A 20,443-nucleotide genomic window follows, 5' to 3' on the forward strand; every position below is an offset into this window, starting at 1 on the left:
CTCTACCTCATTTTCATGGTTCAGTGGTCAAAATTTAGTTTTTGAGTTTTGGTCTTTTTTGTCTTATTCTATATGTAATAGGCCAACTATATTTGATGTATGGAAATATTTTATGATCTAAACGTCTGTCGCACAATTTTTATTTGACCTTGACCTCATTTTTACGGTTCATTGCTCAGTGTTGAATTTTTGTGTTTTGGTCTGTTTTTCTTAATCTATGAGCAATAGGTCAACTGTATTTGTTGTATGGAAGAATTGTTATCTATTCATGTTTGTCTGGCATTGTCCATCTGACCTTGACCTCATTTTCATATGGTTCATTGGTCAATGTTTATTTAGTTTTGTTGGTTAATGTTAAGTTTATATGACAGTTGTAATAAAGCTTTATATTTAGGACTATCAAATTAATATCAATGATTAGTAAAGAAGGCGAGACATTTCAGCGTGTGCACTCTTGTTAACCTTTTTCAGCTGGACCAAATCACTCCTTTACTTTAAAATTTATGACCAAAATTTTTTAACAGTGCTATTTCACCCCCTACTTGTGAGGCATAAAACATAGAGAAATAAATTTGGAAGGGGCATAAAAAAAAATTGGCAAGTAACACACTGTCCACACTAGGAACTATATTCGCGGACAACGAAAATCAAAGGGCAATCAATAACTGGTTTTGGACCATTACACAGCGTTTGGTGTGAACACAGCTTATACCAGTATGCTTTAACAACTGTCAGATTTTCCTTGTTAGTAAGACAGATAAGGCAAGCTGTTTTGAATTTTCATTCCTATTTTAAAACATCCTATTAAACTAAAAGGTCACTCTGATTCAAACAAAACATTCTCTGAAACTGACAAGATGCCTGATTCTTTATTGACAACACATTTTTAGCTCACAGTAGCCCAATGGCCCCATGTGAGCTTATGCAATCACTTGGCGTCCGTCGTCGTTGTCTGTCGTCGTAATTCAATAATTGAAACATCTTCTCCTCTGAAACTACTGGGCCAAATACCTTCAAACTTTAACTAAATGTTCCTTAGGGTATCTAGTTTATAGATTTGATCCAAAGTTATGATCCATCAACAAACATGGCCGCCATGGCTAAAAAATAGAACATAGGGGTCAAATGCAGTTTTTGGCTTATATCTCAAAAGCTAAAGCTTTAAGAGCAAATCTGACATGGGGTTTAATTGTTCAATAGGGGAAAAACTATCAGCTCTGAAATTTTCTAACGAATCGAACAACCCATTGTTTGGTTGCTTCCACTGAATTGGTAGTTCTAAAGAAATTTTGCAGTTTTTTGTTATTATTTTGAATATCATTATAAATAGATATAAATTGTAAACAGCAATAATGTTCAGCAAAGTAAGATTTACAAAAAAGTTAAAGTGACTGTCTTGAAAGACAATTTTACACAATTTGTTCATCAAGTTTGCTAACATTTGAAAAAATCTTCTCCTCTAAAATACAGGTGAGCCATTCAGGCTCTTGAGAGCCTCTTGTTTACGTTTGGAGGATGTATGTTGCAACAAACAATCAATATTCAAATGGGAGCCAACTGTGCACCTCTTTTTGTTAACTTATAGATGCTTATCCTTCTTCAACTTGTTTTAGATGCTTATCCTTCTCTTGAACTGAATTTTAATGTGCGTATTGTTATGCGTTTACTTTTCTACATTGGCTAGAGGTATAGGGGGAGGGTTGAGATCCCATAAACTTGTTTAATCCCACCGCATTTTTGCGCCTGTCCCAAGTCAGGAGAATCTGGTCTTTGTTAGTCTTGTATTAATATTTTTAATTTTAGTTTCATGTGTACAATTTGGAGTTTAGTATGGCGTTCATTATCACTGAACTGGTATATATATTTGTTTGGGGGCCAGCTGAAGGACGCCTCCGGGTGCGGGAATTTCTCGCTGAATTGAAGACCTGTTTGTGACCTTCTGCTGTTGTTTGTTCTATGGTCGGGTTGTTGTCTCTTTGACACACTCCCCATTTCCATTCTCAATTTTATTGTTCCAATATTCATATAAGGCTTACTTCATACAGGGTCTTCTTAGGGAGAATGAAAACAAGCTAGCATTATCCTTTAACTTCACTTTCCGCTTTAAAGATGATTTCAACTCACAGAATAATTCAAGTTTGGTGACTGTTGAATGCATCTATCTCATTAAATTAGAAATAAAGTATACAACACATTCAGTTAAGTCTGTCACATATCATGACTAACATCTAGAAATTGACAATGAGGGTTTGTTGAGAACAAAACTTTATAACGAAGGAGATCATTTCGGCTTTCCAAATTGTGAACTTTCTGTTTCTATTTAGCAACAGTCTTGTAGCGCCAATCAATGCCTGCATATGGAGTATATTATATTGATTATAGTTGATACAATATTCCAAGGCTTGAGTTTCTTATCATGATTTTCTTGATAGAAAGGTAAATTTGCTGCTCACAAGGAAGCTATTAAAACATGACGTAACAAGAGTACCAAGTGGTGAAGTTGAAAACATCCTGTTTGAAATTTTACTTTGTTCTTTCATAAGAAACACAACCAGTGTCACATTTGGAGCAGATTCTGCTTATACTTCTGGACCCAGTTGTTCTTCTGGTTTATTTAATGATTAAATCTTTGAACTGAGGTAAACGTAACCACTTATCGTCCAAGTTCTTTATATAGAACAAAGACAACACAGATGTGACAGAGAGCAGCTTTTGTTTGAAAAGAAGCATTGATAATAAACAATTTGATTATAGATAAAAACAGTATCTTTCTTACAGATGTTTAATTTTGCTGTATTAATTTGTTTATTTATATAGAGTATGACAGGGTACCAGTAAATGAAATGTCCTATAAGTAGATGTAAACCATGATGCAAAAAAGGACTGTAAAACGTAATACTAGTAATCAGTATTTGATTACCAATGAAAACAGAGAAAATGTTGTATTTAACATTAAGGTGGTATATACCTTACACTACAGGGAGATAACTCTGTAGAATCAGCTTAACTAAGTTAAGCTAAAAAAAATCATAGAAAGTGACTCGGAGTGTTTCAAGTTTTTTGAAATTTTTATATTTTTGTCAAAGGGTCAAAGTAAATATTTTGTCAAAATTTTATGAAAATTAAACGGTCCAAATTAATTTTAGTCAATGTGTTTGGTACCACCTTAAGAGACTTTTCCTATCTTTTTCCAATCTTGTAACAAACAGGGAATCATACTTTTATACACAACTATCCCTTTGTTAAAATTTTAACAGAGGTGGTTATATCTAAATTTCGACTGTTGTCTGCTCTTTGGTCGGGTTGGTATCTCTTTGATACATGCCCAATTTCCATTCTCAATTTTATTAAATCTAAATTCTTTAACCAAGGATTAAACAAAGTGTGAGATTTAGCCATAGGATTAACAGAAAATAACATTGGATTACATTTTACGAGAAAAAAAATTAATATGGCAGACATGAATCAACGACAATCATGTTCATTTACCAATTTAAATATTCAACTGAACTTTGCATATGAATGTTTTGTTTTAGGATGATTTAAGTCCAATCATAAACAAAACTTAAATCTTGTTTTTATTTTTCAGTATGTATAGGCAGAAGTTCCGGACAAGTTATTGTTTGAAGAGGAATCACAGCAGCAAAGAGTTCACCTTTGAATAAATGGTCTTAGTGCAGCACTGAATCATGAAACAATAATTCATATTTGATTGTTATTACAACGAGTGGATGTATCTGACTAGCATTTGTATGACATTTATCATATGAAGACTTACACGACAAAGAATAGATGTTACAAACAAATGTGTGTGCATTTAAACACATGAATATCGAAATTTTACTTTCTTTTTGTGATTAGAAGAGAATTTGCTTATTTCTGTGTAGAAAATGAAGAATGTTCTCAATAATTTTTATAGTTATATGACTATCTTTAATTTATTAAAGAAAAAACAGAAATGTTACAAAAAGTTGGGTTTTTTTCATGCCACTTATTACATAATTCTTATATACTGATTCTGGAAAATGTATATATGTATCCTTCCTTTATCTTTATCTTTATGTTTTTGTATGACACAGTGTCTATGTGTTCATAGATTGATTTACTGGAGTTAATGCCACACTTGTTTCATTTGTTTAGTTTTAAGGAATTCTAAGTTTAAGAACAGGAGTTTCTGACAATTAATCATTCTCAAGAATTAATTGAGAAACTGTAAATGTTTTCTATTTCCATTCTCAATTTTACATATTGTATGAAGTGTAACTAAATTTGTAAGCAACACAAAAAACCTACAGATGTCTTCTCAGCCAATAAGGAGATGTGATAGGATAGCCAATGAGACACTACTATCTCTTAAGCAACACAAAAAACCTACAGATGTCTTCTCAGCCAATAAGGAGATGTGATAGGATAGCCAATGAGACACTACTATCTCTTAAGACCACGGATTAAAGATGATGATTATTAATAATAAATTATCATGCATGGATTTCAATGCAAAAGAAAGGTCACCATATAAATTTGAATACCATTAATATTATAAGTTATGATTGTTTACTGCTAAAGACTGTTTTGACATCTTCCCGTATTTCTTGTTGAGCTGTATTGTTGAGTTTCTGTCACACTGGTTTACCCTATGGCCACAACTTTTCCCATACTTTCCAAAACCTTTGAGAATAAAATTGAGAATCGAAATGGGGAATGTGTCAAAAAGACAACACCCCGTCCAACGAGCAGAAAACAGCAGAAGGACACCAATGGATCTTTCACCAATTCGCCCAACCATCAGAGGCGTGCGTCAGTGGGCCCCGAAACAAAATTATGTACTAGTTCAGTGATAATGGACTGGTTAGTAAAACTTTACTATTATAGGACCAAGAAAAAACTTGCATATTATTATACCAATATTATTGAATTGCCTCAGTTGTTACATTAAAAAATTATTTTCAGTGACTGACATGAAAAACATGGTAAGCATTGGATACTTGTGAATACATATGAGAAGTTAAGTCGCCTTCTGTGTTTGGGGTTCACAGATACTATACCTCCCATTTAGGTACAGTAACGTCCCCTACCATATGTACCACAATGCATCCAAAAATTGAGAGTGAGGAGGCTCAGTTTGACCGAAAAAAAATAATTCAATCCATGTCGCACCATATGTACCAAGTAACTGTTTTTGCAAGTTTTAAATGGGGATGTTTAACTGTTTTTGTAAAGTTTTTTAAATTGGGATGTTTAACTGTTTTTTGTCAAGTTTTTAAATGGGGGTGTTAATTGTTGTCAAGTTTTTTTAATGGGGATGTTTAACTAAGTTTTTAAATGGGAATGTTTAACTAAGTTTTTAAATGGGGATGTTTAACTTTTTTTGTGAAGTTTTTTAAATAGGGATGTTTAACTGTTTTTTGTCAAGTTTTTAAATGGGGATGTTTAACTGTTTTGTTAAGTTTTTTGAATGGGGATGTTTAACTGTTTTTGTTAAGTTTTTTAAATGGGGATGGTTAACTGTTTTGTTAAGTTTTTAAATGGGGATGTTTAACTGTTTTTTGTGAAGTTTTTTAAATGGGGATGTTAAACTGTTTTTTGTCAAGTTTTTAAATGGGGATGTTTAACTGTTTTGTTCAGTTTTTTGAATGGGGATGTTTAAATTTTTTTGTTAAGTTTTTTAAATGGAGATGGTTAACTGTTTTTTGTCAAGTTTTTAAATGGGGATGTTTAACTGTTTTGTTAAGTTTTTTGAATGGGGATTTTTAACTTTTTTTGTCAAGTTTTTAAATGGGGATGTTTAACTGTTTTGTTAAGTTTTTTGAATGGGGATGTATAACTTTTTTTTGTGAAGTTTTTTAAATGGGGGATGTTTAACTGTTTTTTGTCAAGTTTTTAAATGGGGATGTTTAACTGTTTTGTTAAGTTTTTTAAATGGGGATGTTTAACTGTTTTTGTAAAGTTTTTTAAATGGGGATGTTTAACTGTTTTTTGTCAAGTTTTTAAATGGGGATGTGTAACTGTTTTGTCAAGTTTTTAATTTGAAATGTTTAACTGTAATTAAATGGGGATGTTTAACTGTTTTTGTAAAGTTATTAGATGGGGATTTTTAACTGATTTTTGTAAAATTTTAAATTGGGATGGGCTACTGTTTTTGTAAAGTTTTTGAACGGGGATGTTTAATTGTTCTGTAAAGTTTTTTGACTGGGGATGTTTGAATGTTTTTGTAAAGTTTTTGAATGGGAATGTTTAACTGTTTTTGTAAAGTTTTTAAATTGGGATGTTTAACTGTTTTAGTAAAAAAAATAAATGGGGATGTTTAAATGTTTTTGTAAAGATTTTAAATGGGGATGTTTAATTGTTTTGTAAAGTTTTTTAAGGGGATGTTTAACTGTTTTTGTAAAGTTTTTCAATGGGGATATTGAACTGTTTTTGCAAAGTTTTTTAAATGGGGAAGTTTAACTGTTTTTGTCAAGTTTTTAAAAGGGGATGTTTAAACTGTTTTTTGTAAAGTTTTTCAATGGGGTTGTTGAACTGTTTTTGTAAAGTTTTTTTAAATGGGGATGTTTAACTGTTTTTGTCAAGTTTTTAAATGGGGATGTTGAACTGTTTTTGTAAAGTTTTTTAAATGGAGATGTTTAACTGTTTTTGTCAAGTTTTTAAAAAGGGGATGTTTAAACTGTTTTTTTTATCAAGTTTTTCAATGGGGATGTTGAACTGTTTTTGTAAAGTTTTTTAAATGGGGATGTTTAACTGTTTTTGTCAAGTTTTTAAATGGGGATGTTGAACTGTTTTTGTAAAGTTTTTTAAATGGAGATGTTTAACTGTTTTTTGTCAAGTTTTTAAATGGGGATGTTTAACTGTTTTTGTAAAGTTTATCATAGGGGATGTTTAACTGTTTTTGTAAAGTTTATCAAAGGGGATGTTTAATTTGATGTTTTAATGACGATGTTTAACTGTTTTTATAAAGTTTTTAAATGCGGAAATTAAACTGTTTTTGTAAAGTTTTTAAATGGGGAAGTTTAACTGTTTTTGTAAATTTTTCAAATGGGGATACTTAACTGTTTTTATAAAGTTTTTAAATAAAATGATTAACCGTTTTTGTAAAGTTTAAAAAAGGGGATAAATGTTAATGGGATATTTTACTTTTCATCAACATTTTAATTACCATTTTTATTCTTGAAAAACAATTAACAACTTGGCTGGATACCTAATGCCAAAGTCAAAACAGAGACTTGAAACTGGTATGTCGAAAGGAAGAGGCAGGTGTCTTACAGTTGGTATATGGAAAGGAAGAGGCAGGTGTCTTACAGTTGGTATATGGAAAGGAAGAGGCAGGTGTCTTACAGTTGGTATATGGAAAGGAAGAGCCAGGTGTCTTACAGTTGGTATATGGAAAGGAAGAGCCAGGTGTCTTACAGTTGGTATATGGAAAGGAAGAGGCAGGTGTCTCACAGTTGGTATATGGAAAGGAAGAGGCAGGTGTCTTACAGTTGGTATACGGAAAGGAAGAGGCAGGTGTCTTACAGTTGGTATATGGAAAGGAAGAGCCAGGTGTCTTACAGTTGGTATATGGAAAGGAAGAGGCAGGTGTCTTACAGTTGGTATATGGAAAGGAAGAGGCAGGTGTCTTACTGTTGGTATATGGAAAGGAAGAGGCAGGTGTCTTACAGTTGGTATATGGAAGGGCCAGGTGTCTTACAGTTGGTATAAGGAAAGGAAGAGGCAGGTGTCTTACTGTTGGTAGATGAAAAGGAAGAGGGAGGTGTCTTACAGTTGGTAGATGGAAAGGAAGAGGCAAGTGTCTTACAGTTGGTATATGGAAAGGAAGAGGCAGGTGTCTTACAGTTGGTATATGGAAAGGAAGAGCCAGGTATCTTACAGTTGGTATTTGTCTAGGTCTACTGACTCCTTTAGTCCAGATAATCCACAGCTCAGCTGACCAGTACAAGCAAACAGGTTAGTTTATAACATTTGAATTTTTTAAGAATTTCTTTTACATTTTGAATTTTACCTATTTTTGAATTTTTTATAATTTTCTTATACTATCCTGGATTATAAAAATGTAATTATAAGATTTGAATGCTTATATTTTTTTTAATTTCAAGTGCTTCCTTACTTCATTTAAATACATACATATGCTTTTGTTAACACTTTTCCACCCAAATGAAATTATTCAAGGAACCATTATATCTTCTCAGTTATTGTATAGCCTGAAATGAAAGTTGCAGTATGTGAGTCTCAGAGACATAGGTTTTACTATCCGGTGGCGTTGAAAGCTTTTTATTTCAGTAGGTAGAAAATCTGGATGCATCATATCTCATATGCACAAATACCTCAAGTAATCAAGTTTTTGTGTGTCATATGTCCAATGCCCTTGACCTCATGTCATGTGAAATTGTCACTAGTATTATATATGAGATGTCTAGTTATTAGTGAAATTCCAAGACAACTTTTGCTTAGACTGATAGCAAATTTAGGTCCCCTCAGTTAGGTAGATTGTAAATGAAACTATTCCTTGAAATACCACAACAGGAAAAAGAAACAAATGTTACATTTGATCACCATTATTCATTTTATTTTTTGTTTGCCACTGTCTGTACCGATCATAACACTTGATTTTTCTTCTTTAGGTTGCTCTTCCTAAAGCGAGTATCAGGATGTCCTTCCACAGAAAAGGTAACATGTAGATCAAATATATTCTCCAAGGTCAAAAGTCGGTAATATGAAAATAGTCTATTTGATAATTGTTTGTACAAAACTAAATTACAATCAACACAAGGTTGTAAAGTAATAACCAAAATCTACTGTATTCATAACATGGTAATAAAAATTAGGACTGTCAGTATGAGGACCATCATCTTTGAAGTATGAGATTATTTTGGTCGTGCATTTTATTTTATTGTACATCAAAATTATAGAAATTTGGCTTTTTTTTTCTTTTAATTGTCAGAGTTTAAATAATGCCAGGAAATTTGTTACCATAAAAGATTCAGATGATATTCATTCCAAGGTCACATATACTAGAAAGCACATTTAACGAAGGAAAACTTACCAATCACACAAACATTCCAAAGTGGGCCAAGTCTACCCTTAACCTTTTTTACTACACTTTTCAAAGCACAACATTAGCAAAAATGAGATGAAGGAGAGGCGGTTAGAACCTATACTTTATGATGGTAAGTATTCAGCTGTACAAAAGACATTGGATAGTACTGATCCAGAAAACAGCGGGGATATAAACTTGTTAAAATTGGAGAATTTACTTCTACTAATGGCCATATGAGTTTTGAACCTACAATTTTAACAAAAGATTTCTATAGGCAGATCCTATTTTTAAAGACAGCCCCAATGGAACTGAAGTTCTAATCATTGTTAAGGAATATGGGCCAACCTACCCCCTGAAATTTGATTGCAGATTCGTAGCTACCACCACTGGCTTTTTTGCCATTGACGATTTTGGGGTCAGCGGTTCTCTTGACTAAAAGATTATCTATGATTCTTCATTTGGAAGGCACAAGACTGATAATGTGCAATATAACCTTCTTCACAACATCAGTACCCTGGACAACAACCTTCACAGACTCAAGGATGCTCTACCCTCTTGCACTTCACCACTTTGGTTTTCTGTCATGTGACGAAGCTAATTGGGTTCAGCTGTCCTCTTGACTAGAAGATTGTCTCTGATCCTTCATATTGAAGACATAAGACTGATAGTGTGAGATATAATCATACTCACACCATAAGGATCCTAGACATCAATCTTCAAAGACAGGGATGCTCTACCCTCTTCCACTTCACCACTTAGGTTTAAGCCATGTGATGAAGCAGAAGGTTTGGGTTAGTTGTCCGCTTGACTAGAATATTGTCTAGGATCCTTCATATTGAAGACATAAGACTGATAGTGTGCAATATAACCATACTCACACCATCAGTATCCTGAACATCATCTTCCATGTCTGTCCTCTTGACTAGAAGATTGTCTAGGATCCTTCTAATGGAAGGCGTAAGACTGATAGTGTACAATATAACCATACTCACACCATCAGTATCCTGGACATCATGGTCCATGTCTGTCCTCTTGACTAGAAGATTGTCTAGGATCCTTCATATGGAAGACATAAGACTGATAGTGTGCAATATAACAATACTTACACCATCAGTATCCTGGACATCATCTTCCATGTCTGTCCTCTTGACTAGAAGATTGTCTAGGATTCTCCATATGAAAGGCATAAGACTGATAGTGTGAGATATAACCTTCTTCACAACATCAGTACCCTTGATGTCAACCTTCACAGACTCAGTGATGCTCTGCCTTCTTGCATTTCACCACTTTGAGTTTTTGCCATTTGCTGATGCAGAGGTTAGCTGTCGCCTTGACTTGAAGATTGTCTAGGATCCTTCATATGGAAGGCATAAGACTGATAGTGTGTGATATAACCATACTCACACCATCAGTATCCTGGACATCAACCTTCAAAGACTAGGATGCTCTACCCTCTTCCACTTCAAAACTTTGGGTTTTTGCCATGTGATGAAGCAGAAGATTTGGGTAAGCTGTCCCCTTGACTTGAAGATTGTCTAGGATCCTTCATATGGAAGGCATAAGACTGATAGTGTATCCTGTATCAGTATCCTGGACACCAATCTTTCATGTCTGTCCTCATGACTAGAAGATTGTCTAGGATCCTTCTATTGGAAGGCATTAGACTGATAGTATGAGATATAACCATCCTCACACCATCAGTATCCTGGACATGAACCTCTACAGACTGGGATGCTCTACCCTCTTCCACTTCATCACTTTGGTTTTCTCCCATGTGATGATGCAGAGGTTAGTTGTCCCCTTGACTTGAAGATTGTCTAGGATCCTTCATATGGAAGGCATTAGACTGATAGTGTGAGATATAACCTACCTCACACCATCAGTATCCTGAACACCAATCTTTCATGTCTGTCCTCTTGACTAGAAGATTGTCTAGGATCCTTCATATGGAAGGCATAAGACGGATAGTGTGAGATATAACCATCCTCACACCATCAGTACCCTGGACATTACTTCCAAATCTATTCATCACCACTATGGTTTTCTGCAATGGGATGAAGCAAAAGATTTGGGTTCAGCTGTCCTCTCGAGGAGAATATTTTCTAGGATCTTTCATTTGGAAGGTATACGACTGATAGTGTGAGATATAACATACTCTTTTCCCATTTTACAACTTTGGTTCAGTTGAGCCAAAGGCCTGAAACTTCAATTCCATTGGATCTGTCTATCAAAATTAATCTAGCAGGAACACTTTTGTTAAGAAAGTAGGTTGACTTTTTCATATGGGCATAGCAAAAGTGAAGCCTCCAATTTAAACTGGTTTTTATCCCACTGTTTTCTGGTTTGACATTGTTTAGTTTTTTTATGATCATTGTTCAGGAATAAAATTTTATATCAGAAATCCTGAGATAGGATTTTACCTCAAAGAGAAATGGAAGATAACTGTTAGAGCATATAATAAAACAAAAATGAGGTTAAAATTAGAATTAAAATATTTCTTTAGAAAAGTAAAGTTTTTAGGCTGTTGATTTAATAGATTTATAATATATATCTTTGTGTTAATTTTAATTCTTTTTTAGGTTCTTCCTGTGGCTAAGTGTTAATGAATTTGGAGTAAGAGTTGGTGGTCTTAATACTTAGCTAATAATTAGGTAGGTTTATAATTCCTTTAGTGAAACACATTTTATATTCATTTAAGGAAAGTGTTCTTAACTCTAAAGTTGTTAGAGTTCAGAAAATGTTTTTTTTTTTTTACATTTTTATGACTTAAAGTTGGTATGGGAGTCTAGAATAAAAATGATAGAATTTGTTCATACTTAGCCAAAACATAGTATATATTGATATATGTTATAAAATATACAAAAATGATAGGTCACGGCACATTTTGTCAAGCTACATATTATACAGGAAAAACACAATTTTGTGATTAGAAACTAATAAAATTGATAGCATTGTAAAATAAATTAGGAAAAGATAGCTTTAAGACAATGCTTTGAGAATATCAAAAGAAAATATAGAGTCACTACGTTTTTCAGACTAAAATACAAAATAGGAAAATTCAATCTAGATTCCTTTAGAAAATGCAGTTTTAGAGTAACCTCCCCTTAAAATGCCAATTTAAAAACATTTAAATATCTGCATTCCTGCATCAAATTTTGCTAATTTGATAGAAAATCTGGATCTTAGGTTCTCTGTTTTTTTTACAATCCAAGATGAAAAAAGACACCCATACCACCTTAATTTAAATTACAATTGTTCCTCAATCCATGAAAATTGTTACAAACAAAAAAACGATTGTTCATTAATTTGAAATTGTTATCAGCAAAAATACAATTGTTCCTCAATCCATTGAAATTGTTCCCTACTGAAAAATATAGGAATCCACAATAATATACTTACAATACAATGTTCAAATACTGATTTTTTTAAAAACATTTTGAATGACTTATCATTTTACTCTTCAGGCCAGCATTTATTATAATTTGTCAGTATGGATTGATGTTTAGAATGTCCATTTCAGCCGATTTTTAAGGTAAGAATGAGTATTGTAATACTATCACCTTGTGAATGCAACTCCTGGCACCATTTGACAGACAGCCCTCAAACTTGGTTGGATTGTTTGCTATCTTGATCCAACCATTTTTTTCAGGAATTTAACCATATTTGTCTATTGTACCACAATTACACATTGTGGTACCACAATTGATTTCCTCACTTATACAGCGCAGGGGACATTTCACCACTGCATAGCAATCTTGTTTTTATTTCAGTATTATTTTGTGACTATGAATGTTTTATAGATTTCAATTGATTACATAGATGTTATGTGTTGTGTTGTTGGGATGTTGTCACATTGATATGTTCCTCCTTTTACCTTGATGTTTTATAAATCCCCTATTTCTATATAATGTACTTGAATATACCAACAGTGGTATTTTTAACAATTTTGATTGACCAAGACATTTCATATTCCAGGGAACAGCAAAACAGCTGATCTTTGAAAATAAGGATTTATGTTGGAAATGGCCAATGACTTTTAAGGTAAGAAAGAGCTGTTACAAAGATTTATAAACTTTTTGTGTTTAAAGATCATGTACAAGCACAGAATTATTATTATCTTCTTACAATTCAACGTTTTTTGAAAGGATGTGTCGAGAAGGCAAAATAGATTATTTTAGGAACTTTGTTTTGTTAGCTTTAAGAGTATTTGATGAAAGCTTAACCTATTATTGTTATTCTCAATATAAATTTCTGAAATAAAAACAATAAAAAAATAGTACGATACTGCTGTTCAAAATTCAGAAATCAATTGAAAAAAATACAAATCCTGATTACAACATCAACACATCAACACATCAACAAAGGGACAACAGAAACACTGAAAACAAGCAACAACATATATAGAAACGGACTATTTGATAACAACTGCCATAATCCTGACTTAGTACAGGACAATTTAAGAAATAATTATGGTTGGAACCTGGTGTTATGGCTAACCAAACTTCCCGCTTATGTAATATGCCGGAAAAATTGAAAGTGTCTTAATTCTTTTTCAGCCTACCATTACCATGATAACTGTGGCTGCATAAAAGAATTGTGATTAATTTTGTATTCTCTTAATGATGACACACAGTTACACTACCGTGATATGTTGTCATTCAAAGGACACAGCTTTCAATAAAGTTCACCACAACATTGTGCTAGCATTTGATAACAACTGTCGTGCTATTCTTGTAATGTTAGACTTATCTGCTACATTTGAAGTTATTGACCAGCTGATTCTGATTGAACATATTGAATACCCCTACAGAATATCTGACAATGCCCTTTCATGGATTAGATTTGACCAAAGCAACAGAACATAACTTATCTCTTATAAATATTAATAATGATGATATGCAGCTACATTTTGGTGTACCACAAGGCTCTGTATTAGGATTGTAAATGTACTGTATGTTTTTTTTTTTAAAACCTATTGATGAAATTTGCAGAAGTCACAATATGAACTACTAATCCTATGGTGTATCTTGAATGAACAAAAGACTAGAGACCGATTTGACAGACATAATTGCATAGATGAGTTCAATTTAGAAATATGCTTACAGTTAGTAAATTATGACAAAACCGACCATATTGATTTTGCGGAATGAACAGAAGTTTGAAACTTTTAAGTAAAAAGAGAAAACTAATCTAATATTGCCTAACATGATTCTAATATGAGGCAGGCATTACCTGTAAATTGGGACGAAGTCTGTGTGAATTATTTTTTTGTAACTTAAATATTTGTTTAAAAAAAAAGAAACGGAAATACCGTAACGTTTCCGATTTTGGTTCTGTTGTTAGGGATTTAGTTGTGACGTTATTTAAATTATGACGTCATATGCAATGTAAACAAAAAAACGCTATCATCAGGTAACGTTTTTTCATATCAAGGAATTATTAAAAATGAAATTGGTATTGCGCGTTCCTTCCTATTTTATACTAGTCTAGACTGATAAATATATATTTTACTCAAAGTTTCATACAAACGAGACCGGAAAAAGGAAGTACATTGTACATTTCTGCGCAGGTCCGGGATTTCAAAACACGACAAAAAAAATTTGAACGATTTTGAGTTCATTAGTACAATGAAAAATTCGGGAAGTTTTCCCGTATTTTTTTTTTATTGAATTTTCTACTGTTATTGGGGACTCCGTCCCCATAATATGAGGCAGGCATAACCTGTGAATGGGGACGAAGTCTGTATGTATTATTTTTTTAATTCAATCACGTTGATAAAAGAAACCGAAATACCGTACGTAACGTTCCCGATTTTGATTCTGTTGTTAGGGAATTAGCTGTGACGTTCTTTAAGTTATGACGTCATATTCGATGTAAACAAAAGAAACGCTTTCATCAGGTAACGTGTTTTCAAACAATTATTAAAATTGAATTTGTATTGAGATCCAATCTTATATTTTACTAGACTGATAAATATGAATTTTTCAAAGTCTCATGCAAACAAGACAGATATCTGCGCAAAAGTGGGGAAAACCGGAACAGGAAGTAGATCTGAAAAAAAAAGTTAACGATTTTGAGTTCATTAGTAGAATGAAAAATTCGGGAAATTTTCCCGATTTTTTTTTTTTTTTTTTTTTTTTATTGATTTTACTACCGTTATTGGGGACTTCGTCCCCATATTAATGTCTGAATTCGTATAGTTTTTACAGGTATTTTTATACAGTTGTAATGGTTATTCATTTATGTAGTTTTATTGTTTCGTCCTTGTTATTTTATCTGATGTGCAATATTTTAGTTTGTAAATTGATAAGATTATTGGTTATCCTATATTGTTGTGTAAACCGCTTAGAGTATTTTTTGTTTGCTAATGCCTGTCATAGACATTGTATAATATTAATATTTTTTTCAGTAAGAGTAAAGAATGTAGCTGGGTCAGAATAGGGCCATTTTGTCAGAAGTTCCTACTCCTTGGGGTTTCCCTATGACACAGGGGAAAAAAATTGCCCTATATATTATTTTTTTGTTTTTACTCAGAATTCTTCAATAGCTCATAAAAAAGACATCACTATAATCTAAGCAGAATCTACATTTCTTTTCTGACGATTTGAGACCCAAATAATTCCAATGCAAATATAAGGTAAAAGTCCAAGTCCCTTTTCCTGTCATTTAAAAAAATCAAATATCTTTACAATGTCACCATCAGGATAAATTATAAATAGGGAGTGAAGGCAGATGTGAAAGTTAACTGGATCAAGAATGTTAAATAAAATATGTTTTTGTAAATTTGGACGACATTTTACTTGCAATTATGTACCATTTACTAGGCTGGATGTAGTACAGACTTGCTTACCGTACCATTTCAATACTGAAGAAGTACGTTTGTCTGAGCGAAGCCAATTGGAAGTACGTACCTCTTAGTGAAGCTAATTGGGAGCACATACCCTCTGTCTTGTTGCGAAGCTGATTGGAAGCAGTACATATATACCTCTGTCTGCTAAATCTAATTAGAAGCAGTACCCCTGGCAGAGTGGGCCCGATTAGAAGCATGTAACTCTGAGGGAAGCCAATTGGAAGCATGTACCTCTGCAAAATTAGATTAACACTATTCAACAAACTTTATTTTACATTCTTTTTAAAGTTTACTTTCATACCTTCTTTCATTTTTTATTTATAATTATTCCCCCTGTTAACATTGTGAAGTACAAATTATCACTTCACCATTTTGTATCCTTATTTAGATCTTATTTTGATGAAGGTGCCGTAGAAATTAAAACATGCCAATATCGTTTAATTACTTCAACAATCCCTGGAGTATTGTTATAAGGGCTTTAGAATTATCATAAATGAATCTTTTATAGACTTCTCAAATAAAAAATCCCTGATTAATATTGTTTTGCTGATTATTTATTTTACTGGGAATTTCACTTTATGTAACTTTAAATGTAAAATACAATAAGTACATTTTTTTATTCTATTGTTAAAAGTGAAGGTAGAATCATTGGTTCTTTGAGGGGTTTCGGTGGCTGCATGGTCTTATTATTCCAACAACTATATAGATTTGAAAAGAAACATAAGGTACTTAAGGTGGTACCAAACACCTTGATTAAAGTTAATTTGGCTCGATTAATTTTCATAAAATTTTTAAAAAATATTTACTTCGACCCATTGACAAAAATATCATATTTTCAAACAACTTGAGCCACACACTTTTTAGAAAAAAATCATTTGATACAGGGGCGGATCCAGCCATTTTAAAAAGGGGGGGTTCCTAACCCAGGACAAAGGGGGGTTCCAATCACATGTTCTCATTCAAATACATTGATCGTCCAAAAAAAAGGGGGGTTCCAACCCCCGGAACCCCCCCTTTGGATCCGCGCCTGGGATATGCTTAATATTAACTAATCAATACAACGTGCAGTGGCGGATCCAAAGGGGGGGGGTTTCCGGGGGTGCGCACCCCCCCCCCTTTATTTTTGCCGATCAATGCATTTGTATCGGGACATATGTTTTGCACCCCCCCTTTGCCCTGGGTGCCCTTAGTTAGCACCCCCCCCTTTCGAAAATTCCTGCATCCGCCCCTGACGTGAATAAAAACCTTTAGCTGCTTTTACAGAGTTATCTCCCTGTAGTGGTAGGTACAACCTACATATGGGGAACCAAATAGTATGAAATAGTTCAGTTATCATAACAAACATAATGTAAAAAGATTTGTTTAATTGATGCATGAGCTCTGTATCTGTCAAAAAAAAACTTATTGAAATTTGCATGTTTTTATTGTATTTTAATAGCTGAAAATCAATCTGTATGCAAATTATATCATCATAAAAAGAACCCTGAGATGTAAATGTGGGAACAAATATATCTTTTTTTCTTTGTTTTAACACAAAGTAATCATATTTTTTCATCTATTTCCTATATTGCCATTATTGTGTTAAAGCTTATGATACATATCGATAATGTGATAAGCAAGGATAAAAAAGGGAAATAATCCATTACAATATAAAACACATAGTGTTTGTTAAAACAATCTTAAATTTTGAGAAACATCTTGCTGAGATTGTAATACAAATTCATATATATGTTATAGACTATTACAAATATATTACCAGTGTCAAATTTGAGGAAGAAAACTGAGTATTTGTTAGAAATTTTCTTTTTGTTCATTTTGTGCAAGGATTGTTATGAAAATTTATATACAGGTATGAGCTGCTATTCCAAATTGATTTGCTATGTCAAAAATGTAATGAAACTATATAAAATGTATTTACTAAGATAAAATCGTATGTATGTTTTTCTAGTGTCAAAATTCATGAAACTTGAAACCCTATTAAGGATGCAGTCATGTCAGGTTTAGGATTTTTTGTCAGATAATTATTGTTTGGACTTCTATGGTTTCTTCCCTTGATACAGTGTAAAATGCTTTTGCACTATATCACCCACTTCTCTTTTCATTTATATGCACTTCAAAAACTCATAAAAGTTCATTTACCAAAGTCTACACAGCTTCTAGATTTATTTTCTTCAGATTTAAGACCCAAAGAATGCCAATACTAATTAGAAGGTAAAAGTCTGAATCAGCCATGCATTCCCACCACGTTTTTTATTAGATATCAAATATCTGGAAAATGAGTTCCATAACCTATCAGTATTTTTAGCTTATTGTGTTCCTTTAATTCTTCTCTCTGTTGTATAGTATCAGTTATAAATGTTTGATTTTTAAATTTCACCTGACTACATCCTTAAATGAATTGCTTAATTTGTTTGTATTAAAATAGAAATGTAAATATATGCCTCACACAAAAATGTGCAAGCTAAGCACTAGTTTTCTTGGTTGTTTTTTGTAACCAGACTGCATAAATATGTGCGCTAGTATCCAGCAAATAAGAATTATAATGAATAAACAAAACTGTCATTAATTTTCTTATGATACCCCACCCATTATTGGGATCTGTATCTTCCTGGTTTCATTGAAAGAAAATTTAATTTCTTTTATTTTAATAAAAACATTGTGGAGGCAGATTGTGTCATTTAGGTATTTTGAATAATGGTGCCAAAGTTTCCCTCAGTTCAAGGAATAGCAAGAAAAAAGTTTCTGTTAACATATTATTTAAAATATATAAGGTAATTTTTGAATAATTATAGACTTTTTTGAATACTGTCCAAGCATTAGGTTTCCAACTTTTTTCCACGAGTACACTCGTTTTAGTTGGTTTTTCCTGACGGGTGTGATTGTCAATGATAGCGATTCTGCCATTTTTTTTCTCTCTCTAACAATGTACAAGAATTTCTCATTTATAATTGCTATGATTTTATTTATGCTTATGCTTATGAGTTCTATTAATGTATATTGTTTTAATTATGATTAAAGTTTATTTTGATTTTTTGATAAATGAGAATATCCACTTTATAAATTTAAATTACATAGATAAAATAACATATATAATATACTCAACCCAATTTCACACATCCAGGTAAATAAGCTAGGATCCTTTTTAAAACAGTCTATTGAACTGAGGACAGGGGACTCTTAAAATATTTACTTTTATTGTGTATATTAATGATCTTGTTGTTATTTTTATTTTCATTTTGTTATGTTGTGTCACAACTATAAATATGTAGTTTTATGACATTAAAGATTTGATTTGATTAAAATCCAGTGCCCTTCAAGCTGTCTGAGTTATTGGTATAAATAGATTGTTTGTATTGTTTAAGACTTTATATTTTAGGGAAAGGAGTTAAGGTAATATGCATTGACTAGAAATGTTTGGAATTTTTAGACCTTCATTTTGTCCATTTACCATGTTTACATCAAACATTAAAGACTTCTTCTCATTTGATGTATTTTCTTACTAAAGTGACAAATTTTAATCTTTTTTTCAAAACAATGAAGGAAAAACCAAATATGTTACATATCAACAAAAGGCAACCACTGAATTACAGGCTCCTGACTTGGGACAGGCACATATAAAAAAGGCTTAACTCATCAGATGGCAACAAATAGAAATACATATAGCAAAAACATAGAGTGGACATGGTCGAGTAGTTGTACATCCCAACATCAAAGTCACAATGAAATGGCCCAAAAACGGGGCTAAAAAGTGGCATTAAATCATCATCAATCAATCAATTCCAACATAAAAAAGTCATTAAGTACAGATCTGAGAGTACTCGCAGTAACTAACAGCTAGTTCAAAGCCAATAACAACTAAAACAAAAATCATGCATCTAAGACTTAAAATATATTGAGTATGTTGTGTCATAAGGTTACTGCCTTAGGATATATATCCCACTACTCCTTTTAGTCCGGCCGATCGGTGAAAAAAATGCTCAAATAATGAGGAAAGCACCATGTTTTGCATGATGGTACATATTTGTGTACTGAGCAATATTAGCTATGGACCCACCCTCAAAATTCAATATGGCGGCTTTTTTCAAAATGGCTGCCGTACGTTCTAAAATATTTGCCAGTATTGCACAAACCACAGTGGATTCGATACTGGAAGCACAAAAATTAACATATTTGAATGACTTGGTGTACTTAGCAAGATTTTGTTTTGATCTAACTTTGAAATACAAAATGGCGGCTATTTTCAAAATGGCCGCCTTGAAAAATAAGCAAATATTCATAACTGAGAATTGACTTGAATATTAGCATTTTATTGATGCATAGTGTCATTTAGGATTTGTCCCAGTTCTGTCCTTTTTGATTTTGCCTTGCTTGACATTTCATACACAAAGTAGTAGCTTTCATAAAAAGCTGCAGTCGTAGCTTTCCTTTAAAGCTGCACAATTTGTTGTCTTAGGTCACAAATAAAAGCTGTGATTTGGGATTTATCTGCTTTAATATATTATTCAGTGCCTATCTTATTTCTTGGGTCGCAATATTTAGCAATTTTAGATATTATACTT

General features: G+C 32.6%; 1 long non-coding RNA gene across 1 annotated transcript; it reads left to right on the plus strand.

The window, feature by feature from the left end:
* Positions 1 to 5,883: 5,883 nt before the first annotated feature.
* LOC143056954 (uncharacterized) lies at positions 5,884 to 11,686 on the plus strand. Its single transcript, XR_012972577.1, has 3 exons — positions 5,884 to 7,944; positions 8,619 to 8,664; positions 11,614 to 11,686. It is a non-coding gene; the product is annotated as an uncharacterized LOC143056954 (long non-coding RNA).
* Positions 11,687 to 20,443: the final 8,757 nt, after the last annotated feature.

Source organism: Mytilus galloprovincialis, chromosome 13, assembly GCF_965363235.1.
Source record: "Mytilus galloprovincialis chromosome 13, xbMytGall1.hap1.1, whole genome shotgun sequence".
Taxonomy (NCBI): domain Eukaryota; kingdom Metazoa; phylum Mollusca; class Bivalvia; order Mytilida; family Mytilidae; genus Mytilus; species Mytilus galloprovincialis.